Source organism: Elephantulus edwardii, unplaced genomic scaffold (genome assembly GCF_000299155.1).
Source record: "Elephantulus edwardii isolate Elephantulus edwardi_28Jun2011 unplaced genomic scaffold, EleEdw1.0 scaffold00054, whole genome shotgun sequence".
Classification (NCBI taxonomy): domain Eukaryota; kingdom Metazoa; phylum Chordata; class Mammalia; order Macroscelidea; family Macroscelididae; genus Elephantulus; species Elephantulus edwardii.
In genome coordinates this window covers 11,838,399-11,864,151 of record NW_006399804.1, presented here as the reverse complement: position 1 = coordinate 11,864,151, position 25,753 = coordinate 11,838,399, and the positions used below count along the sequence as shown (strand labels likewise).

The following is a 25,753-nucleotide window of genomic DNA, read 5'->3' as shown; positions in this document are numbered from 1 at the left end:
ATTCATTGTTGCACTTTTCTCTCTGCCCAGCCCTCCCCACCACTACTCCCCCCCCCATTTGCTCTTCTCTTTGAAAAAGTGAAAGATGAAAGAAAAATTCTTTCTTTGGTATACAATCCCTCCGCACTCCTTGCACATTTTCCTCCTGACTCACCCCCCAATTTGTTTTTCTCTTTAAAAAGAGGATTTGATTTTTAGAAGGTCCCATTCATCTATTTTATGCCCTCTTGGTTGTAGGTCATTGTTCAAAATGTTATCATTCAATCTCCCGCCTCATTTCTGTTACCAAGTTGGTATTTTCCAACTACCAGTCCTTTGTTACCAACTTTTGCACTCCATTCACCAATTATTATAAATGTATCTCGATTGCATGGTCTATTAATTTCCAACTGCAAGAATGTCTTCATTTTTGGTCTTAGTAGTTGGTATATATATTTGAGTAATAGTTATATTAACGGATCTTCTTTGTATGCATACAGATGGTATCCTATCCCTCAACGCAAAGTACTTCTCTTTAGGTTGATATTGAAATGCTCTTTTTCACAATGACTGTGACATCACTCCTCTTCAATTTGCAATTTTTGACATAATAGTTCATAGGCTTGTCTGATTCAAAATGATCAATATCAGTTTATCTCTGCTCACAAATTCCTAGCATGTTGATTTTTATAGGTTCCATTTAATTTTTGACAACTTCCTATTTTCCCAGATTCATATTTTATACATTCTCTGTTTCAATTAACAATGGACATTTGCAGTTGTCTCTCATTTTTTGAGTGCCTTCCAACCTGATAGGCTCATCTTCCAACACTATATCCAACTATGCTCCTCTGTTACCCACAGAGTTTTCCAAAGGCTGTTATTTGAAGTGGTGGGTGCTTCTTCATCTGTGTTTGTCTGGAAGCTCTGTTGAAACCTGTCTACCATGGCTGACCCTTGCTGGTATGTGAAATAGCAGTGGCATAGCTTCTAGCATCACAGCAGCCAGCAAGTCACCATCGTACTGCAAATTGATGGAAAAATGGCAAGCCCATTTAATTGTTGTGAGCCACAGAGTTGGAATTAGCTGACTCTCCATCAGGTTTTCAGAGGCTGTTAATTTCTCAGGGAGAGAATGCCTATCTTTTGTCTACAGAGCAGCTAATAGATTAGAATTATGTGCTTTTTGGTTTGCAGTACAATTCTATATTCACTAGGCCACCAGAACTTCCTATCCAACAAATAAGCATACAAGTATCATACAACAAACCTGTATGCTATGGGAATAAAAAACACACTGTCTAGTCTGGAGCAGTGAGTGTGTGCTCATTTGAGTGGTAACTGAGGCTTCATATGGGAGCCAGGTCATGGGAAGCTGTCTCAGGTATGTTGAGGGATGAACGGCCCAGATTGGAGCAGAGGTTCTGCTGGCCTCAGAGAAGGTTAGGTTTATCCATCTAGCATGCAACTGACATGACTATTATTTATAAGAACACACAGCATGAGCACCTGCATGGAGTAATGTTAAAGGCCACTTAGAATCATCTTGGCCTTGGCCTTCATAACCAGTCAGATCATAACAAGAAGAATTTTTATTTCTGCGTATGCCTTGGCCTCCAATCTTTGGAACTAAGGAGTGAGTGGGAACTAATGCATTGAGTTGGAATTTGCTGTTTAGTCTATTTTTGACTCATATTTTTTTTACCCTTGAGACCTATTACACATAGTAGAATTGTCCCAAAGGGTTTTTAACTGTAATCTTTAAGTAAGTTGATTTTGAGGCACTCTCCCACGCTTAAGCTAGATAATAAAAAAATTAGATAGGTAGATAATATAAATTTAGATTTGTATAATGCGGCTTTTGCCAAGAATTCTAGGCAGCAAAATTGAACTGTGTTGATTTTATGATAATTATCATTCATCAGACTAATATTTTATTTCTTAATCACTGCTTATCTTTGAAGAGAAGAAATTTAGAGTAATTTGGAGGATTTTTCCCCCCTCCAACAAAGTACCTTACAATTGATTTTCTATTTTATTTAGTTTGTTTACTTAGCATGATAAGCTAATTATCTGGTGATTTATTTATTATTTTTTTTTTTAGAAAGCATTTTTGGAAGAGACACCTTGGGAACTTGTGTTCATACATAGTTTAGTGATGTCTATTCTGGGATTCTTTTATTGCTTCCAGCATTTTCAAATGCTTCTTTTCAATTGTCATCATAGAAACTATAAAAATAATAATGGCAAAAAGTACACTATAAGAGAAGATAACAAAAATATTAGAAGAACAAAAACCAACCAAAAAGAGTATTAGAATAACTTACTTTTTAAAAAAAATTTATTTTATTATTATTTTGTGTATGTGTGCCGTCAAATCAGATCTGACTGGTACGGGAGGAGATTGCCTCTCCTTCTCCAGCAGAGCATCTATCTGGTAGATTTGAATCAGAAGAACTTACTTTTAAAGTCCTAAAATATCTTTCAAGAAATGCAAAAAGTCCAAGAAAATGGAATTGTTTCTATCACTACACAAAGGACAAAGTGAAGGGAGAATGAAGCTAACCACACCGACTGTAATAGCTCAGTGGTATGCCATTGTCAGAATTATTTAAGGATGTTTTCATACAGGAGAAACAGTAAATGGAACTCTGATGTTACAAAAGTATGATTAGTAATTAACTTACAATTATCAACAACAACAACAAACCCCAACACACTGTCACTGAGCCAATTCTAACTCACAGTCACCCTGCAGGACAACAGCAGAACTGCCCCCGACTGTCTCCAAGGCTGGACTTGGTCCTCCATGAAGATGACTGCCTCATATCTGTCCTGTAAAGGGGCTGGAGGCTTAACCCACTAACCTTTCAGTTAGCAGCTGGATACTTTGATCGCGTAATAATTAGGACCCCTTTTACAATTATTCCACAGGTTTAAATCAGTCCTCATTAATCTACTTTTGAAAAAAGGCATGGAGAACAATGATACAGGAATGTGGTTATATGTTTTCTTTTCCCTTTTCACTATTTTTTTTTAATCACGGTAAAATATACATAACAAAATCTTAACCATTTAAAAGTATGCAATTTACTGGTACTTAATATACTGATAATGTTATACAACCATCGCCACTACTGACTTCTAAAACACCACAAAAAGCAGCCCAGTATACATCAAGCAGACACTCCCCATTCTCCCTAAGTCAACTCCTGGGAACCACTCATCTGTTTCTTGCTACTCTGGATTTGTTTATTCTGGAGATTTCCTATAAACAGAACGATAGAAGAAGTGACCTTTTAAGACTTACTAAAGGCTTTTTAAATGGTGATACATTGTGCTTGGTACTTCCTCCCACTTGAATCAATAAACATATTATTACTGCCTTTCTATCTGCTAAGTTTTGTATTAAATGCTAAGGATGGATAAAAAATGGTTCAAAATATTATTCTTGCCTTAAAGGGCTCATGCTGGTGGTGCAGTGAATCAATTAGCCATTCTGCAGGAGAAAGATAGGCGGTCTCTTCTAAAAATTGATAGCTGGGAAACCTGATAGGGGATCATCATTATGGGTCAGGACTGACTCTATGGCAGTGGGTTTTGGTAAAGAGCTCAAAATCGATCAGGATGACAAATGTCAACTCTAAATCAATGTATGAATAATTAAATATCCATTATTTTATCAGGTAAATGCATGATTGAATATATAATAGATGTTATATGTGTGTGTGTGTGTGTATTGCCAGTAAGCCCTGGCAATTCAATGGTTAAGTGCTTAGCTATTATCTAAATGGTTGGTAGTTCAATCCATCCAGCAATAAACTCTAATATATAATGTTCACCCAAGGAATTCATTTCAACCCATAGAAAAGGATAAATGTCCCAAAGGGCTTTTCTTGCCCATAATCCTTACATGATAGATCACTAGGTCTTTGTCCCAAGAAATTGCTGGATGGAAATATAAACAGTTATGTAAATGTGTGTGTGTGTACATGGTGACTTGTTAAGGGAGCTTTGATGGCGAAGCTGTAGAGAGCCGTGCTGCTAACCCAACGGCCACACCTCCCTGGCAGCTCAGATCCCTCTGCAGCCCCACAGGAGAAAGAGGACCAGTCTTCTCTTGTGAGATTTACAGCTTTGGAAATCGCCTGGAGTGTCAGCTACAAGTCAGTTGTAACTCGAAGGCAATGACAAGAGACAGTGAGTGAGTCTCAGCTGTTAGGAAGCCCTCGTGGCACACTTGTTAAGCACTTGTCTAGGAGTCAAACCCACTAGCTTCTCTGTGGATGAAAGAGACAACAGTCTGCTTTTGTAAAGATTACAGCCTTGAAAACCTTGTGGGCAGCCTATTCTTTCCCATAAGAGCATTCGGAGCCAGAATTGGTTAGATGATAGTGGGTTTGGTTGTGTTTCTCGGTTGTTTGAACTGTATTTGCTCTTGGTAAAAGTGCAGTTGTCTGAACACTGTTTGCTCTTAGTTGCTGTGGAATCAGTTTTGAGGCATGCTGATTTCAAGGGTTACACAGTAATATTGTGTTTCACAAAGTTTTTAAATCTGTAACTTTTCAAGCTTGGCTTCCAAAGCTTTTCTAGATTGAGTTAAAACCCTTTCAACTAGTCTTAGAGTGTTTAGCCACTTACACTGTTTTAGAACATTGTGATTGGTTCAGAATATGGGCTTCTTGAGGACAGCTGGATAAAATCAAAAGCAAGCCCACTTCCACTGAGTCAATGCCTGCTCCCAGGGCCCCTCCATCAGGTTTCTGAGGCTGTAAATGATGACCGCAGAAGACTGCTCATCTTTCTCCAGGGGAATGGCTGGCTGGTGGATTTGAACTGTCAGCCTTTCAGTCAGAAGTACAACATACTATCCGCACTTCTAGGAGAGCTGGACAGATGCACACAAATCACTCTCTGGCCTTACCTTAGTTGTTTCAACCTGTTTCTGGGTCTCAGCAAGAACAGCATTAACAGACTGGGCAGCTTGGGGAATCCGCCCATTGGACTGGGCAGAACTGGGCTTAAGTCCTGAGAAGGAAGAAAGAAAAAAAGAAGGCTGGGTAAGGCATTTTTAACATTCTTGAAAGTTAATATGAACATGGAAAGTAGTTTGTTTCTTCAAAGCTAAAGAAAAGGGATTTAGAGATAGGGTGTCCATAAAGGCCTTATGAAAACAATCTCAGGTTTTATTGCAATTTTAATGTAGAATACAACAAAGCTTCAGGGAAGTGAATAGAAAGGCTCCAGGCTAAAATCTGGATTAACTGGAGGCCTAGAGAACAATGTGTTTTGCTATTTACAACATCTTGGTAATTGGAGAACGGACTCTGAAGATCTCTTTCTTTTTAATTCTGGTTGTTGGAGATTTTGTTTCCTTTAAATATATTTCTCCAGTTTCATACCATGCTGCGTATAGGAACCACGTCCCCACCCTCATGTTTATTGCTGTGTTATTTACAATAGCAAAGACATGGAAGCAACCCAAGTGCCCATCAACAAATGAATGAATAGAAAAACTATGGTGTCTTCATACAAAGGAACCACTTTTTTTTTTATTATTTGTGTGTGCTGTCAAATCAGATCTGACTGGTACAGGAGGAGATTGTCCCTCCTTCCCCAGCAGAGCATCTGGTGGATTCGAACTGTGTGCCTCTGGGATTGTAGTGCAGCTTCTTGCCACTAGGCCACCAGAGCTCCCCTACAAAGGAGCCACTTTTAAACATTATTGGCAACAAAACCTACTGTGGGCATAGAAGGAGAGCAGGGGGGATTGGGCAAAATTTGCAACCTCCCTGGAATACCTAGATATACATACATTAGAATGAGTATTCCCCCCTCTAAACGTCCTGATATGCATTTGTTTTCTTTTCCTTTGCCTTCAGATCCCCACCACAAGGTATGACTAACTGAGGTTTCATAGTTTTGAAAGAATCAGTCAGGAGAAGCTGTATGTTCATTTCTGCGGCTATCAGTAGTTTCCTGAAGGAAAATGGAGAGGAGGCAGACAGCTGCACACACCAAGGTCATCTCTCCAATGACTGAACCACACTCCCACCCAGACCTCTTCTACCAAGCATTTTACTCATCATCAAGCAAACTCAAAAGATTGCTTTAACTCTGCTCATTGATGGCTATTCCATTATATGTTTACAAACTGACCGCTTACTTGTCTCCAAATTTGTTCCTAATAATTTGATACACCCATTAATCAACATAACAAGTCGATGGAGGTTATTGAGGATTTTTAGAATCAGAAAGAGGAAGGGAAAGTTTGATGAGGAATGGGATATTTACATTGTCTCAAAGTTTCTTGCCACAAATGATTATAGCCAATATGAAAATCTGTTCAGGAGAGGATGCCCAACACCTTAAGGAAGTAATAAAAATTCATTTCCATTAAGGCATAAATAGAGATGGAATGCCTCCTTCTTCGATATTCTGAGAAAGACCCAATAGCACTCAGTGTAGTTGTTGTTATGTGCCCTCCAGTCAACTACAACTCATAGCAACCCTCTGAACCCTGCCCTATCCTGAGTCAATTTCATTTACTGTCTCTGACACACCTACCTCATTACCCCAGTTACAGTGACAATCTATCTCACCCAGGGTCTTCATCTCCTGCGCTTTCTCTCTACCTTTTAAGAATGATGTCCTTCTCCAAGGACTGCTCCCTCTTGGCAACATGCTCAAAGTATGTGAGGCAGAGCTTCAAAATCCTTACCTCCAAGGAGCAACTAGGTTTCACTCTCTCCAGGTCAGACATTGTTTGTTCCCTTGGTAGTATATGTTCAATATTCTTCTACTGCACCGCAATTGAAAGACATTTCTTTTCCTGTCATCCTTATTCATTATCTAGCTCTCTGATGCATAGCAAGAAATTACAAAGACCATGGCCTGGATCAGGTACACCTTATTCTCTAGACTGATGTCATTGCTCTTCAGCACTCTGGAGAGGTCCCGGACAGCAGATTTTCCAAAAGCAATTTGTCTTTTGGTTCTTTGACTGCTTGCACTGAGTGTTGACTGTGGAACTGAACAAGTTGAAATTATTAACAATCTCAATCCCTTCTCCATCTATCATGGTACTGTTAATTGGCCCACTGGTGAGCATCTTTGTTTTCTTCCTGTTGAACTTTAAGGCATATTGAAGACTGTAGTCCTTGATCCTCTGCAGGAAACACTTCAGATCCTTATCAATTTCAGCAAGCAAAGCTGTGTCATCTGCATAACGCAGACTGTTGAGGGTCTTCCTCCAATCCTGATGCCACATTCCTTCTCAGAAAGTCCAGCCTTCTGAATGATATGTTCTGCATATAGATTGAAAAAGTATAGAGAAAGTAAGCATCCTTGAGACACTTCTTTCTTGATTTTGAACAATGCAGTATTTCCTTGCTCTGTTCCAATGACTGCTTCTTGGTCTAAATAGGTTTCGCATGACCACAATCAGGTGTTCTGGAATTCCCAGTCTTCTCAATGTCAGCTATAATTTGTTGTGATCTATACAGTCAGATACCTTTGTATAGTCAATGAAATACAAAATGGACATTCTTCTGGTACTCTTTGCTTTGAGCCAAAATGCATCTGACATTGTATTTCTTGCAGTTCTCTTTCAATGTACTGTACCAGTCATTTTGGGTAATCTTCCACACAAGATCTGGCTTTTGTGTGATATTTGTGATACTGGTAGATAATTTCTACACTCTGTTGTTTTATGTGCCATCGAGTCATTCTGTGCCTCATAGCGACCTTATGTAAAATAACCCTGAACTCTGTTCTATTTTGAGCCAGCCTCTTTGTCTCAATGCTACACCAGTCTCTGAGTCAAACCATCACATTCAGGGTCTTCCTCTCTGTGCTGTCCCTCCACCTTTCAAGCTAGATGTCCTTCTCTAAGGACCTGTCTCTCCTTGAAGCATGCCCAAAGTATGTCAGATGAAACTACAAAATCCTTGCCTCCAAGGAGCAGCCTGGTATCACCCTCTCCAGGACGAATCTGTTTGTTCTCTTAGCAGTCCAGGGTATTCAATAGTTTTATCCAACACCACAATTCAAAGGCATTGATTCTTTTTCTATCATCCCTAGTCAATACCCAGCTCTCTGATGCACAGCAAAGATCATGACCTGGATCAGGCATACCTTAGTCTCTAGACTGACATCATTGTTCTTCAGTACTCTGGAGAGGTCTCTGACAGCAGATTTTCCCAATACAATCCATCTTTTTTTTTCCAGGTCATAAATGTTTTATTTTTCAACACAGAGGAAGCTTGGCAGTGGGTATATGGTCATCTGACATTTTTATGAATAGGAATTTTAGTTTAGGTTATCTTACAGAATGTAAACTTATACCTACACTTGTCTAGAAATTCTTATCAAAATTCTGCTTAGTCACTAAAAGAAGACTGATTCACTATCTGAACTGTCTTCTGCATTTTTTGTACTTTCACCATCAGGCACTGGAGCATATGATGGCTCAAGAAGATCTGGGTCTATGTCTTCTGGTATAATTTTGTTTCTTTTTGCCAACACTGGAACACCCACTTGAACCATTTTGAGATATCTGGCATATTCTGGATCCTTGGCTACAGTTATTTTCTGCTGCTACTTCACTTTCCTACAGTCTAGAGTCTTGGGTACTGTTCTGCTGTGATTATACAGAAGTGGCTTCAGATTGGGGTCCATTCGTGACACTATTACTTACAGGAGATACTTCAAAAGTGACATCATCTAGTCCCGGAACAGAAGACAACTTTGCATCTGAAATACTGAGAGTTGTTTCAATTTGTTGGATTTGAAGAGAAAGGTCTGCCAGTTTCTCTTCATAAACTATAGAAAAGTAGTTGAGGAACTGTACTGTATGCACCACAAACTGGTTTAGAAATGCCACCGTTCTTTTCTGCAGTATGGCGCTTTCTCAAAAAGTTGCAAATAGAGATACCATTTGACCCAGCAATTCCACTACTGGGAATATACCCTGAAGAGACCATAGCTGACATCCAAGCAGATATATGCACACCCATGTTTATTGCAGTTTTGTTCACAATAGCAAGGAGTTGGAAACAACCTAAGTGCCCATCAACAAACGAATGGCTAGAGAAGCTGTGGTATATTCGCACAATGGAATACTATGCTGCATTAAAAAACAAGGAACTCATGCAATATTATTCAAAATGGTTGACTCTGGAGAACATTATGCTGAGTGAAATATCCCAGTCACAAAGGGACAAATATTACATGATGCCACTGTTGTAGAATGGGACTGTCCTTGGGGTTGGGGAGAGACTGAGTAAGATGGGTTCAATGATGTGTGCTGCACTGAGGCGGAGGAGGGAGGGAACTGTTTAAAAGAGACATATAACTGGGTGTTTCTGTCATCACAGGAGTCTAGAGCGAGGGCTGCATGGTGGAGGGGACCTGGGGGGTGGTTTGTGGAACAATGAAAGAATCTTTTCTTTTACTTTTCCATAGTTTTTGACTCATGTACTTATAACTTGTTAGTCAAATTTGTGTCTTCTAGGTTGCAACACCCCCATGATACATCTTCAAGGATATGAACATGTATGGCCAAGCACAATCAATAAGAGTGCATCTAAATTCCAAAATCAATCTCCATAATAGTCTATGTGTTTCCTGCCACCAAAGGGGCCTTTTAGAGTAGTGAGAGAAGATCTTCACCCTGAAACCCACAGCGTCCCTTTTCAGCAGGAAGTAGCTAAGAGAATACGCCATCCCCTTTTCCTTATGACTCAGGGTGAAGTCTCTCTCAGGGAGGAGTGATAGGGAATGGCAAAGGACACACTGACAAAGAAGATTAATCAGAACTGGCTTTGACAAGCACTGTGGCATTTGGACAAGAACAAACTGGGAGGAGGGTAGAGAGAATGGTGCAGCGGTGAATGAATGGAAACCCAAAATCTCTGTAAATGTTTATGAAAATTAATAAAATATAATTATAGAAAAAAAAAGAAATGCCACCGTTCTTTTCTGTTGAATAGCTGGCACCTCGGTCAGGTTTAAACACAATCCCATGAGAGGAAGCCCGTCCTCATCCATCTCCTCAGCGGGCCACAATCCATCTTTTGATTTCCTGGCTGCTGGCACCACGAATGTTGACTGTGGAGCCAAACAAGCAGAAGCAGTTAACAATCTTAATCTCTTTACCATCTATCATAATGCTGCCAATTGGCCCAGTTTTCAGAATCTTAGTTTTCTTGATGTTGAGCTTCAATCCATATTGAAAGCTGCAGTCCTTGACCCTCTGCAGTATATGCATCAGGTGTTCCTCAGTTTCAGCGAGCAAGGTTGGGTTATCTGCTTAAAGTAGGTTGTTGTTTATGAGTCTTCCTCCAATCCTGTTGTCACATTCCACTTCATAGAGCTCAGCCTCCCACATGATTTGTTCCACATACACATTGACAAGATATGGAGATTGGATGCATCCCTGGTGGACACTTTTCCTGATTTTGGTGGTTTTGTTGTAAAAAGCTGCACTGCAATACCAAAGGCATGAGGTTTGAATCCACCAGCAGCTCCGTGGGAGAAGGATGGGAAATCTCTTCCCCTGTGATTAACTGCCTCTGAAAATATGCTGAGGGGTCAGCTATGGGTAAGTTCTAACTCGATGGCACACAACAACACTGCCACACTCTGTTGGATGACCTTTTTTGGGAAAGGGAATACATATGGATTTCTTCCAGTCAGTTGGCCAGCTAGCTATCCTCCATTTTTCTTGGCACAGCCTGGTGAGTACGTCCAGTGTTGAGTCTGTTTACTGAAATATGTCAATTCCTAGGGCCTAATTTATTGGCAATTTTTTTATTCCTTTTTATTTTTCTTTCTTGTTGTGTACCATCCAATCAGATCTGACTGGCACAGGAGAAGATTGCCCCTCCTTCTCCAGTGGAGCATTTGGTGGATTTGAACTGCATACTTTTGGGATTGCTGTTCTTGCCACTAGGCCACCTGATCTCCCTGGCAATTTCTTTAGAGCATCTTGAATTTCCTCCTTCATCACTATTGCCTCTTGATCATATATATCTCATGAAATTCTTCTGTGTTAGCCAGTTCTTTTTGGTACAGTGACTGTGTGCTCCTTCCACTTCTTTGATGCTTCCTAGATCATAAAATATTCTAGCCATAGCATCTCAAAGTATTGTAATTCGAGGTTTGAATTTGTTTTTCAGTTCCTTTCAGCTTAAGAAACCCCAAGTGAGTTCGTCCCTTGGTTTTCTGACTCCGACTCTTTGCACATTTCATTTTTAATACTTTGCTTTGTCTTCTGACGCTGACCTTTGCTTTGTCTTTTGAAGTTGACCTTTGAAATCTTCTGTTCAGCTCCTTAACTTTCTGATTTCTTCCCTTTGCTTTGGCTTCTCAGTGTTCTGGTGAAATATTCACAGTCTTTTCTTCCACTTTGTCTTCATGATGACCTTTTGCATTCTTCATGGATGATACTCTTCATATCCTCCCACAGCTCATCTGGTCTTTGTTCATTAGTATTCAAGATATTCTTAAGATGCCTTTATAAAAAAAAAGTTCACAGTGGTTTTTCACTATCGAGTCAAATCTGACTGGAGATTGCCGCTCCTTCTCCAGAGGAGCATCTGGTGGATTTGAACTGTGTGCCTCTGCAATTAGGCTTTGTGACCAGGCCACCCGAGCTCCTTAAAATGGCTTTTTAATTCAGGTGGGTTAGACTCAAAATAAAATTTTGGTCCTTGTGGAATTGTTTTAATTTTCTTTAGCTTTAGTTGAACTTGCATATGAGTAGATGATGGTCTGTTCTCCAATCAGCACTTGGCCTAGTCTTCACAGCTCATATTGAGCTTCTCCAAGGATTCTTCCCACAGATATAATCAACCTGATTCCTGTATACAGCATCAAGTGAGCTCTATGTGTATAGCTGACATGTGTTTCTTATAAAAAGTATTTGCAATGAATAAATAAGTGACTGTACAAAATTCTATCATTTTATCTCCAGCCTCATTTCTGTCACCAAGTCCATATTTTCCAACTACTGATCCTTCTTCTTTATTAACTTTTGCATTTCAGTCATCCACTATTATTAATGAATCTTGATTGCATGTTTAATTGATTTCCAACTAAAATAGTAGAGATCTTCTATTTCCTCCTCTTTGGCTCTGGTCATCCAGTCAAAAGACTCAAAATGCATTAATAAATTTTGAGGAAGCATTAGATAAATCTTAATGGGAGTCACTCTATGGAGAAACCATGAATGGTACAAACGGTTCATATGTTTAGCTGCCAACCAAAAGCTTGGAAGTATGACTCTACCTAGAAACGCCTCAGAAGAAAGGCGTGGTGATGTTTTGGCAAAAAAAATTTACCACTGAAATCTCTGTAGAGTACAATTCCAATCTGATGCTAGATGGGTTACCAGGAGTCAGAGCTTACTCAATGGCAACTGGGATTTAAAAAAAAAATAAAAAGTATCTTGATGAACAAAGATAGGCTGAGGTTGGGATTAAAGGAGACTAAAGAAACTTGATGACTAAATGCTGACTCTTGTATTAAAAAAATAATAGTATAATGGACACTATTGAAAAACTGGGAAATCTGGACTTTGGACTGTAGTTTAGGTAAAATGATTCTATTGATATTGTATTTTCTGAATTTGATAGCTGTACTTATTTTTAGACAATACAAAAGAAGAATTAGGGGCTATCTTAGTTATTTAGTACTGATACACTACAAATATTACAGGTGGGTGGCTTTATTGTTTTTCGCAGTTTCAGAAGTTAGAAGTTGGAATTCAGCGTGTTGGCTCTGGAGAAAAGTCCTTGCCTCATCTGAGCTCGGCTCCTGGCCACTGCTCATGTGGTGTGGCATCTCTCTCCATTTTGGCTTCTCTTATTTGCTTGCATAATCTCTTTCTTATGTCAAAAGAAATGGATTAAACACACATCCTATACTAATCCTGACTCATTTACATAAGACAGACAACGCATTCCAGGATGGGATTCTAACATGGGCATAGAAGTTAGCATTTACAGCATATATTTTTCTGAAGACACAGTTCAATCTGTGAACAGAGGTGAAGGAGTATGATCTGAGGACTTCACCCTCCAGTGGTTCTAGAAACATATGTGAATATGTAAAAATATATGATGTAGAAGGGAATGAAAGAAAATGACAATATATTAATTACTGGTGATTTGTGTTAAAAGGTGACAGGGGAGTTCTGTGGATTATTTCAACTTTATTATTTCAAATGAAAAAAGATATTATAATCTATTTAATAAAAGTAGAAGACTGGAATGGCTATGCTCTGTTGTCAGTTTTCTCTTTTTTTTTTTAAAGGGTATGTATTTTTTCCATTTTATTCTGGTTTATATACAAAATTCATATATATTATAATTAATTAATGTACCTTTTATTTGACACATACCTTCATTCACATTGTGTTTCATAATGATCGTTCTCATACATTGTGTTTTTAAGACCAATCACTATTGATCTATGCCCACTAGCAACCTGTCTTTACAAGTCTCCTTCGGTTCTTTAGTTTTCTCTTTTTAAAAATATGCACTCCTCAGTTAGCAAAGGCAGCCATCTTGTTCAGAGCAAATCCAATCAGAATTGTTAGATTGTCCATGGTGAGTGATATGTGATTGCTGGTTCTCTAAGTCCTAACAAAAGCATCTTTTCAATTAGGCTAAAGGTTTACGCTGGAGGAAAGAGATTTAACTATCTTAGCTTCCACAGTGCTCAATCTTACTCTGTTTGGTTTCCTCTTGTTCCCTTACTCCTTCTTTTACACATTCAGAACTAACTTTCTGCTTTGTACCAAGTCAACAGAAATTAGAGTTGAATAGTGAAGACTACTGGGGGTAATTTCTTTACAGGGCAGAAAGATTTTCTTCTCCCTAAATTATACATGAGCCTATTTCTTAGGAACATAATGCACCTTTTAATGTAACCATAATATCCTTGTTTCTACCAGTCTGAGAACAAGTGTCACTCCAATGCTTCAAGCTTCTATTCCATTTTCAAGGAAGTAGTCTATTTTTTAGGAGGCCTTTATTCTATCCTGAAACATGTTGGGGCATTATTTCATACATACATTCTGGAGGCGTCACCAATTGAGGATTCTGTTTGGGCTGGGCTCATTCACTATATTAAAACAGGATTCAAATGTACCCCATGGGGAGGGGGTGGGAAATTGATCCTTCTTCACCCATATTTAACCCCCGTGGTTTGTCAAGGGCTGATCCTATCATTTACCTTGGAGGATAGGTAACTCAGGTCTGGCATATCGAGGGAAGAGCATGAAACAGAGCATCTGTAGGACAGTTTGAGGACAAGGATAGTCTCTTTGAGCTAAGATTTCTAGCTTTGTGAATAACATAAGCCTAAAGATTTTGGTGGAAATCCTTGCCATCTCAAGAGGTAATGTGCATAAGAACGAAACAGAATCTGTTTAAACTCCTGGATCTTGCTGCACCTGAATCAGTCTGCCATTGAACATTCCAGTTTTGTGAGTTTAATAAATGACAAATCCCAACTTTTTTTTTTTAAATCCCAACTTTTTAAAAACTTTGTTTAAACCATATTGAATTTCAGTCAGTTTCCAAAAAGTCATGACTAAAATGAGTTGCTAAAGCCATACATTACAAATGCTGAGTGAAATATTCCAGTCACAAAAGGACAAATACTGCATGGTGCCACTGTTGTAAAAGAGGACTGACCTCGGGGTTGGGAGGAGGCTGAGAAAGAGGAGTTCATTAATGTATACTGCACTGAAACAGATGCGGAAGAAAACTGTTTAAAAGGGATATGTGATTAGGTATTATTGTCATGAGAGGAGTCCAGAACAAAGGCTGCATAGTGGAGTGGACTTGGGGGGAGGGATTGTATAATAATGAAAGAATTTTTCTCTTACTTTTCAGAGAAGAGAGAATTGGGGGAGGTAGGGTTGGGTAGGGAGAAAAGTGCAACAATGAATGAATGGAAATCTTCAGTCTCTGTAAACTGTCATTAAAATTAGTAATAAAAAAAATTTAAAAAAAGAAAAAAAAAAGCTTCTGCAGCTATTCCTTACTATGTAAGAAAAATCTGCTATTTCTCCAGGGTACTGCTGTTAGTTGAGTTAACCCTTGATTCATGGAGATGCACTGGTAAAAAAGGCTGCCCAGTCTCAGTCATCACTATGATGGGTTATGAATTAGACCCCATGTAATCCACAGTGTCAAACGTTGGCTTGTGTCCTTCTAAAATATGTGTCAGTTTAGCTATATCATGTTTTTTAGTATTATGTAATTATCTTCCATTTTGAGATCTGATATAAATATACTCTCTTGTGATCTGATGTAATTTTCTTATGTGTTATAAATCCTAACCTCTGTGATGTTGATGAGACAGGATTAGAAGTGGTTATGTTAAGAAGGTAGGATATAATCTACAGGAATAAATTTCTTTTGAGAGATGAAAGAAGTGAGGGGCCACTAATACCAAGTTAGAAGAGCCGGGAGTAGAGTATATTCTTTGGACTCAGGTGTCCTGTATAAAGAAACTTCTGGACTCAGGGTTACATTGATGACAGGCCCCTCCTCCAAAGCCGCAGAGAAAGCGATTGCCTGGAGCTGATACTCTGAATGCAGACTTGCAGCCTCTTGTGGCGTAATGAGTAAAAATGACTTCCCTGGCCTTTGCTTTAGATTTCTGCCACCTGATTAGGTGGTAACATGCAAACGGGTATGGAGGCTATTAATGATGAGATTAGGTAGTCTTGTCATCCCAACACGCTTAAACTGAGTAGATCCAACTGAGCAGATTCAGGAGCAGAAGATGGGAATCTTGCTACCAGAAAGAAAGCTGAGAAAGCATCACACATGATACAGAGTCTGATATTCCTGCACTCATCAAATCAGGACCCAGATGAGTGCAGCAGCAGCAGCAGCAAATACATGCAATACATGCAACCAATTCACACTCATTAAATTATCATTCATTAAAATGAGAAGTAGACAGTTCCACAATATTAGGGGGAGTCTTCAACAAACCATTTTTGATGAAGGCGAGAACAACTAGAAAAAAATTCAACAGAGATACAAAAAATCCAAATGTCACAATCAACCAACATCACTCCTGGTAGGGTACACTGTACTCAACAGTGGTAAAATATATATCTTTTTCCTAATGCACACAGATCATTAACTATTATGGATTATATTTTAAGCCACAAAGCAAGACTAAATAAAACACCAAATACTGAAATAATAAAGCATGTTCTGTGGTCATAGCCCTATGAAAGCAGAAATCAATAACAGTAAGACAAAGGAAAAAATGTCATATACATGACAGCAAGACTGGCTCAGGATAGGGCAGGGTGCAGAGCTATTGTGCATAGGGTCACTAGAGTTGCAGGCAACTTGACAGCCTATAACAAAACAACAACATGAAAATGAAATAACCATGCTTAAAACCTACATGGTAAAAGAAGAAATCAAAGATGAAAGAAAAAAATTCCCAAAGTCATTCAAACAAAAATGAAAACACAACCTCTAGGACACAGCAAAAGCAATAAATACACCAAAAAAGAATGAAATTAAGAACTTACTCCTACAATTCAAACAAAAGAAAAAGAGCAGCAAAAGAAATCTATAGTCACCAAAAGAAACAATAAAGTTCAAAGAAATAACTGATACAGAGAATAGAAAAACAATAAAATCCAACATACATTTCTGGTAAAAAAGCCTTAATGGAAAAAATATTTTTAAAAATTGTCAGAAAAACTGGAATAGAAGGAAAATTCATCAATATAATAAAGGGCATTAATGCAAAACTGACAGTATTCTCAATAGAGGACTGAGAACATTTCACTTGAGAATGTGAGTCAGTCAAGGATACCTTTTATTGTCACTTTTTATTCAACACTATACTGGAAATCCTAAGTAAGGTAAGAAAAGGAATTAAAGAACATTCAACTGAGTAACGAAGAAGGAAAGCTATTTTTACCGATAGAGGATATGATTCTCAACAAAGAAAATCCTACGGATTCCACAAGAAAGCTACTGGTACTAATAGAGTCAACCAAGTAGCAGGATACACACTCAATGCACTAAATATGCTGGGTACTGTTGGGTCGAACCCAACCCACAGCTGACCCTCCAGCAGATTTTCAGAGGCAGTCAGTTAAGTGCATGGAAGGAGATTGGCCATCTTTCTCCTGAAACTCTTCTTCTCCTGCTACTCTGTCATAACAGTATCTAACAGCATCCCCATATGACCTCTCACATATATACACATTGGTAAAGCTCAAATTCTAGCCAAGAGTGAGTTTACAACCTAAATCAATACAAGCCAAATGCCAGAAAGTAGTCTAGAGTGAACCTGATTAGAGATAACGAGTGTGAACCTGATTAGAGATAACGAATACAAGTAGTCAGAACAGAGCAGGGCAACACTGCATGGTTCAAAATTGGGAAGGGTGTATGCCAGGGATGTGTCCTGTCTCCATACCTTTTCAACCTGTATGCAGAGCAGATTATCCAAGAGGCTGGGCTCTATGAGGAGAAGCGTGGTGTTAGGATTGGTGGACGATCTATCAACAATCTGTGTTATGCAGATGACACAACCCTGCTCGCTGAAACTGAGGAGGACCTCATGCACTTACTGCAGAGGGTCAAGGACTGCAGCCTTCAGTATGGACTGAGGCTCAATGTCCAGAAGACAAAAATTCTCACCACTGGACCAATCGGTAGCATCAGGATGGATGGTGAAGAGATTGAGATTGTTCACAGCTTCAGTTTGCTTGGCTCTACGGTCAACACTCTTGGCACCAGTAGCCAGGAAATAAAAAAACATATTGCGATGGGAAAGTCTGTGGTTAGGGACCTCTCTAAAGTACTCAAGAGCAACGGTGTCTCTCTGGAGACTAAGGTGCGCCTGATACAGGTCATGGTTTTTGCAATCACTTGTTATGCATCAGAGAGTTGGACAATGACTAGGGAGGATAGAAGGAGGATTGATGCCTTTGAGCTGTGATGCTGGAGAAGAGTACTGAATGTACCATGGGCTGCCAAGAAAACAAATAGATTCATCCTAGAGAGGGTTAAACCAGGCTGCTCCTTGGAGGCAAGGATTCTGGGGCTTCGCCTGACATACTTTGGACATGTTGTAAGGAGAGACAGGTCTTTGGAGAGGGACATCATGCTGGGCAGAGTGGAGGGACAGTGCAGGAGGGAAAGACCCTCTATGAGGTGGATTGATTCAGTGATTGGGGTAATCGGGATGGGTGTGTCAGAGGCAATGAGATTGGCACAGGATAGAGCAGGGTTTAGGGCTGTTGTACATAAGGTTGCTATGAGTCGCAAATGACTCAACAGCACATAACAACAACAACATTACAAGTTGCTAACCACAGGCCAGAACACTGTTCAGCCATAAATAAATGATGTGGCTGCAGCCAGGCTATGGAAATGGGCTGAGGGACAGTTTGTTCAATATACCAGGTTCTTAATTCTCACAAATGGCAGATCTCTTCAAGCTAGCCCAACTGTTCTACAATCGTTCTGCTTAGAATTAAAAAGCTCATGTAACAGCTTGATGGAAGGCAAGAGTGTTCTTTATCAAATTATCTGAAAAAAAATGACAAGATACATAGATTGAACTGTATCTCCCCAAACACTGTGGTGAATTCCATCTGCCTATGAAGGTGATTTTTGTTTGGAAATAGGGCTTTCTTTTAAAGATGTAATTACTAAGTTAACAAGAACTCATACTGTAGTAAAAACCCAGTAGAGTTGATTCTGACTGCTTGTCTATTACAGTAGAACTGGGCCCTATTGGTTTTCATGGCTGTGACCTTTCAGAAACAGGTGGCCAACCTTCCTTCTGAGGTGCCAGTGAATGGGTTCAAAGGGCCAACCTTTCAGTTAGGACTTGAGTGTTTAATTATTTGCACCAGCTGGGACTCCTAGGTCAGTTTCAGTAACGTTTTATGTAACAATCCAACAATATTTACAGTATCTCAAGCCCATCAACTCTGGGGACACAATGGAGCAGAAACGGCCTTTGTCCTTTTGGGATTTAAGAGTGTAGTGGGGAACACAGGCAGTAGATGAGTTAATGAGTATTTAATTACACACTATGATTAGAACTCTGAAGAAAACAAGGTCCTGTGATATATTGCAACTAGACAGAAACATTTCCAAAGAACTCACTGGTCACAAAGAAGCCAGACAGGGCACATCTGAAGAAGGTGTCTTTAAACACTGGTTGAAACTATCTCGTGGTCACTTCTATACCTTTGAATCAGTTTGCATCTCCAAAGCACTAAAGAACATGTGTGCTAATCTTTTACTTCTTGTTGTTACGTGCCATCAAGTCTGACTCTTAGCAACCATATGAAGAACAGATCTGAACCCTGTCTATTGTGTGCCAAACGTACAATCTCTCGAGCCCATTGCTGGAGTCACTGTGTCAATCCACCTCATTGAGGGTCATCTTCTCCTTCGCTGTCCTCTACCTTGCTAAGCATGATGTTCTTCTCTAAGGAACAGCCTCTCCCAGAAACATGCCTAAAATATGTGAGACAAAGCTTTGCCATTCTTGCCTCCAAGGAACGCCGTGGCTTCACCTTCTCTAAGTCATATCTGCTTGTTCTTTTGGCAGTCCATGGGATATTCCTCCAACACCACAGCTCAAAGGCATCATTTTTTCTTCTGTCATCCTTATTCGTTATCCAGCTCTCAGATGCACACTGAGTGACTGAAGTGTGTCTGAATAAGGTGCACCTGAGTGTATCTTCACTGACCTTCCTTTAATACTAGAAAATGTCTCTCAGGGTTCTTCAACAATAAATGGCTCTCATTCTTTCAATTATTCTTGATCATAAAGACCATTTTTTTGAATCACAGTGGTGTTCCTTAGAAGGCATTAGCTACTAGCTGCTCCCAGCACCAGTTTCCTCAATTGTGGAGGGGCAAGATCATCTATATCGTTCGGGCTGTTGTAAGGACCAGAAATCATACATGTACAGGAGCACACAGAATCCTTTCTGTCCCTCAGTGTCCTCCTCACTTTCTTAAAACGACAAGCAAGTTAATGATCATGTAGTCCTAACACTATGATGCCCAAGGGTCCGAGGCTCTAGACATGATGTCACTGAGGGAAAACACCAGGGAATGATCTCATCCTTGGGTCTGCGTGCTCCTCTGGGTATCAACTGAGCCTTCAGCAAATACAGTGTTTATTTACTCTGAGCTCTTCTTAAACTGGGCATCACCTTAATCTCAAGGAGATCCTGAAATACAAGTCAAAGCTTTGCTAAATGGTGGGAAACAGATCCATGTGGGGAGTGGAAGGAAGGGTGGAATCTTGAGATCAACCATCAGCAGAGAATGCACCCTATATGTTGTTGTTGTTGTTAAGTGCCGTCGAGTCGCAGGCGACTCATAGAGACCCTATGAAGGAAGAGTCCTCGACGCTTGGGTGCCTTTCATCCTCTCTCCAGGTTCATAGGGTTTCCGGAGGCAAGCTATTATGGAAGTAGATGCCACTCCTGCTTCCAAGCACCCTATATAGTGTCTTCTAAATTCTGTTTTTACACAAGACATTGGATCCATTTTGAACACAAGCTCTGAGCTTAGACCCGTGTCAGGACTTCTCCCGGGCTTATTACCTGCAGCTGGCGCAGTTGTGTTGGCAGTCCCCAGGCTCGTCCACCGAGAGGCAAGGCCAGCTCTTGCCACAGCCCGCTGGTAGTTATCATAAAGAGTCTTTCCATACTAGGAAGGGACACAGAAAAGGAGAAAGTAATATATTTGTCTGTTGTCAATTATAACACACATTCAGTTTTCAATTAGCAATGATCACGCTTCGGATAAACCTCATTGCCTATGATATTGCCACTGTGCAAAGCTAACACACGCATTAAGGAGCTAAGAAAATATTCCAAGACCAAATTTTTTCGCCCTTGATATGTTTTTTTTTGTTAGTATAACAACTTCTCTTTCGGTAAAAAAGTTAACAGAGTTTATACTCCTTGTTTCTTACTCCCTGCCCCAGATTTAAGTCAGTTGGCACTTTTACCTAAATGTGAAAGGAATGCTTCAGCGATGCCACTCTGATAAGCATTGTACTGCAGAGAACAACTTGGGTGTCTCCACTGCACACTACACTTGCAACATTCTCCTAATGTCTGAGTTACGGATGGCAACTCTCCTGTCTTATCTGTTATACTGTGAAGTAAGACGGGGATAACACAGAAGCATGGGATCCTAGGTCAACTGGAGAGGTCCTTGTTCTTATCACATTCACCTCTCTCAAAAAACCAGTGGGCAAACATGCAAGGAAGAACCATCTGTGACTGTAACCAAGAATGGTTTGACTGTTTTATGGAAGCACATAAGACTGACACAGACAGGATGGAGACGGTGAGCAAAGGCGAGGCTGGTAAAGCGCAAATGCGTCCTCACCTTGGCAATCCTGATTCCCATGACCCACTGGCTCAGGGTCCGTGCGTCATCGCAGCAGAGATACTTGATGTACTGGGACTCCTTCTGAATCTGGGGGTGCTAAGAAAGAAGTGATATTAAAAACAGCGCACCAATTCATCATTTCTTAGGAGTGCAGAATTCTTAAAAAAATTTTTTAAACCACAGGTGTGATTTACTGAGATGTTGTTGTTTTTGTTATGTGCCACCAAGTTGCCTGTGACTCATAGCGACCCTATGTACAAGAGCTCTAAATGCTATTCTATCCTGTGCCAACCTAGCCATCTCAAATGCACTTATTCCCACCACTCCAGTCACAGAATCGATCCATCTCATCGAAGGTCTTCCTCTCCTTCGCCGCCCCTCCACTCTGCCAAACACGATGTCCCTCTCCAAGGACCAGTCCCTCCTTGCAACATGCCTAAAATATGTCAGACGAAGCCTCAGAATCCTTGACTCCGGGGAACACTATGGCTTCACCCTCTCCAGGACAAACCTGTTTGTTCTCCTAGCAGTCCATGATATATTCAACACTCGTCTCCAGCACCACAGCTCAAAGGCATCAATTCTCTTTCTATCAGCCCTATTCACTGTTCAACTCTCTGATGCATAACACATAATTGCAAAGATGGAGGTGAAAATTATTAATAATAGGCTTTCAATTAAAAGAATTGGTATAAAAAAAGGATTGGTGTCTGTATTGGGATTTCATTGAACTTGTAGATTGTTTTTGGAAGAATTGTCATTTTCACGATATTGAGTCTTCCTATTCATAAGCATGGTATATTCTTCTATTTCTCTATGTCTCTTTTGTTTCTTGTAAACACTACTTAATTAAAAATTATTTCGTTTTGGTTTGCTTACAAAGTTCATTTAGGTTATGTTTCATGTGATCCCTCATTCACATTGTGTTTCATACAATCATTCTTAATCATTATGTTTCATAAAATTAATAACCATTGCACTATGCCTACCATTACCCTGCCTTTCCAGATTCCTGCCAGACCTTTCCCATTCCTTTATACAATACTCAATTTTGTTTTCCAGAGGTAGCATTTAAAATCTACTTAGTTTTTCAATTTGTAACTTGTTCCATTCACTTTAGCTATTCTATACTCAGTGTCTTCTGACATTCTCTTTGGTATTCTCTTTTTAATGGCTGCTTTCTTCACATACAGTGTTTTGAGGTCATCCCACAACCCATCTGGCCTTTAATTATCAGTGTTCAGTGCATCAAATATACTCTTGAGATGGTCTTTAAATTCATGTGGAATACACCCACTGTCATATTTGGCTTTCAAGGACTTGTTTTCAGTTTCTTCAGCTTCAAGTTGAACTTGTATATAAGCAACTGATGGTGTGTTCCACAGGAAAAAAAATGATAAAAAAAAGTCTTCCTTTTTGCCTTTTTTTAAAAAGAATTCTTACTGTTGTCATTTTTTTTTTTTATGTGTGTACCATCAAATTGGATCTGACTGGTACAGGAGGCTATTGTTCCTCCTTCTTCAGCTGAGCATCTGGTGGATTTGAACCGCGCACCTCTGGGATTGCAGTGCAGTTTCCTGCCACTAGGCCACCAGAGCTCTCCCCTTTTTGCCTTTTAAGCCAAATGAATAACTTCTATTTTGCAGTCTCTGGGTGTTGTCAATGGTTAACATACCAAGTTACTAACAGAAATAGGAGATATGTGAGTCCGTCCAGAGGAGCCTTCAGAGAAAAGCTTTGTGATGTGCTTCTGTTGCTGCGTGTGGCAGTAACCCAGGAACAACAGCTCTGAACCTTGTCCTAGCCTCGGCCATCCTCACAATCTCGGACATGCTCAAGCCCATTGTTACAGTTACTGTGGAAACCCAGCTTGTTGAAGGTCTTTCTCTTTCCCAGTGGCCCTCACTATTCCCAGCATGTTGTCTTTTTCCAAGGACTGGACCATTCTGATAATATGCTCAAAGTACACAAGACCAAGTTTCACCCTCCTTGCCTCTAAGGAACACCTTGGTTGCACTTCAACCAAGAAAGACTTGGTTTTTCTGTTGACAGTCTATAGGATAGTCAGAGGAGTCTTTTCCGACACCACAATTCAAATCATCAATTCTTAATTCTTGTTTTTGTACAACTTTCAGATGTATAGGAAGCATTTGAAAATACAATGGCTAGGACTAGGCACACCTCAGTCTTTAAATGGACATCATCATTCTTTGGTACTTTAGATATGTTCTCTTTTTATTTTGGTTTTTTTTAAATTTTTATTAAATTTTATTAATTTTAATGAACATTTACAGATATTTTGGATTTCCATTCATTCATTGTTGCACTTTTAGATACGTTCTTATAGCAGATTTTCACCTGATGATCCACCAAAAAATTAGCCATAGAAAACACTACAGAACAAAGTTATACTCTGACAATATGGGAGTCACCATGAGTCAATTCAAAAGCAACTGGTTTTCTAAATAAATTGCTTCCCTTGTTTTAGTCTGTCAGCCCTCAGAACTTGCATCAGCATCATTTGAAGAACAACCACCTGGCCATCTGACTGGAAGAGATCTATATTTGTTCCCATTCCAAAAGAAAGTTGGTCCAACAGTGTGCAGAAATTAGCAAACAATATCATTAATATCACATGCAAGCAAGATTCTGCTGAAAATTATCCAAAGGCGACTGGAATGGCACATCTGTAGAGAACTGCCAGATGTGCAGGCTGGGTTTAGAAGAGGCCTTGGTACTAGGGATATTATAGCTGATGAGAGATGGATCTTGGTTGAAAGCAGAGAGAACTAGAGGAATGCCTGTGTTTCATTGACTACACAAAGGCATTTGACTGTGTGGATCACAATAAACTGTGGCTGACTCTGAGAAGAAAGAGAATCCCAGAACATTTGATAGTGCTTAGGCGAAACCTATATTTGGACCAGGAGGTAGGTGTCATAATAGAGCAAGGAAGCACTGCATGGTTCTAAATCAGGAAGGGTGTACACCAAAGATGTGTCTTCATCTCCATACCTTTTCAATCTATATGCAAAACAGATCATCCGGAGGCTGGGCTCTATGAGGAATGTGGTATCAGGATTGGAGGAAGACTCATCAACAATCTGCATTATGCAAAAGACACAACCTTACTTGCTGAAACTGAGGAAGGCTTGGAGTGCTTGCTGCAGAAGGTCGGGGACTGCAGCCTTCAATATGGATTGAAGCTCAACATCAAGAAAACAAAGATTCTTACCACTGGGACAACTGGCAACATGATAGATGGTGAAGAGATTGAGATTGTTAACAGCTTTAGTTTGCTTGGCTCCACAATCAACATTCTTGGTACCAGCAGCCAGGAAATCAAAAGACGAACTGCATTGGGAAAGCCTGCTGTTCAGGGACCTCTCAAGAGTACTGAAGAGTAAACAACATCAGTCTGGAGACTACAGAGCATGGTCTTTGCAATTACTTGCTATGCATCAAAAAGCTGGACAATGACTAGGGATGACAGAAAGAGAACTGATGCCTTTGAGCTGTGGTGCTGAAGAAGAGTACTGAATATACTGTGAACTGCCAGGAGAACAAACAGGTTCGGCCTAGAGATGGTGAAGCCAGGCTGCTCCTTGGAAGCAAGGATTCTGAAGCTTAGTCTTATGTACTTTGGACATCCTGCAAGAAGGGACCAATCCTTGGAGAAGGATGTCATGCTTGGAAGGGTGGAGGGTCAGAGAAAGAGAGGAAGACCATCAACGAGATGGATTGATTTAGTCACTAGGGTAATGAGGTGTGTCGTAGACAGTGAGGTTGGCACAGGATAGAGCAGGTTTCAGGGCCATTGAACATAGGGTCACAAGCAACTGGATGGCACATAACAGCTACATTACAGAAGATTCCAAAAGGCAGCACGGAATGACGAAGCAAAATATTACAATGAAATGTGCGAGGAGCTAGAGTCGGAAAATCAAAAGGACCAAAACTCGTTCAGCATTTCTTAAGCTCAAGGAACTGAAGGACAAATTCAAACCTCGAGTTGCTACAATCAAGGATGCTTTAGGCAGAATGTTAAATGATCCAGGAGGTATCAAAAGAAGATGGAAGGAATAAACTGAGTCATTGTATCGAAAGGAATTGGCAGATACAGAAGAATTTAATGAAATAGCATTTGAGCCAGAGCCTATGGTGATGAAGGAAGAAGTTCAAGTTGCTTGGAAGGAAATAGCAAAAAATAAGGCCCCCGGAATAGATGGTATACCAATTGACATATTTCAGCTAACAGATGCTGCCCGGGTTGTGCTCACCAAGTTGTGCCAAGAAGTCTGGAGAACAACCATTTGGCCAACTGACTGGAAGAG

At 39.9% G+C, this 25,753-nt stretch overlaps 1 protein-coding gene and 1 pseudogene across 1 annotated transcript in view; both read right to left on the bottom strand.

Moving 5' to 3' along the window:
* The window catches only part of APBB1IP (amyloid beta (A4) precursor protein-binding, family B, member 1 interacting protein), a 107,488-nt gene that overhangs the window by 7,261 nt on the left and 74,474 nt on the right, over positions 1-25,753 (bottom strand).
* On the bottom strand, positions 8,368-10,029 carry LOC102852348 (annotated as a pseudogene).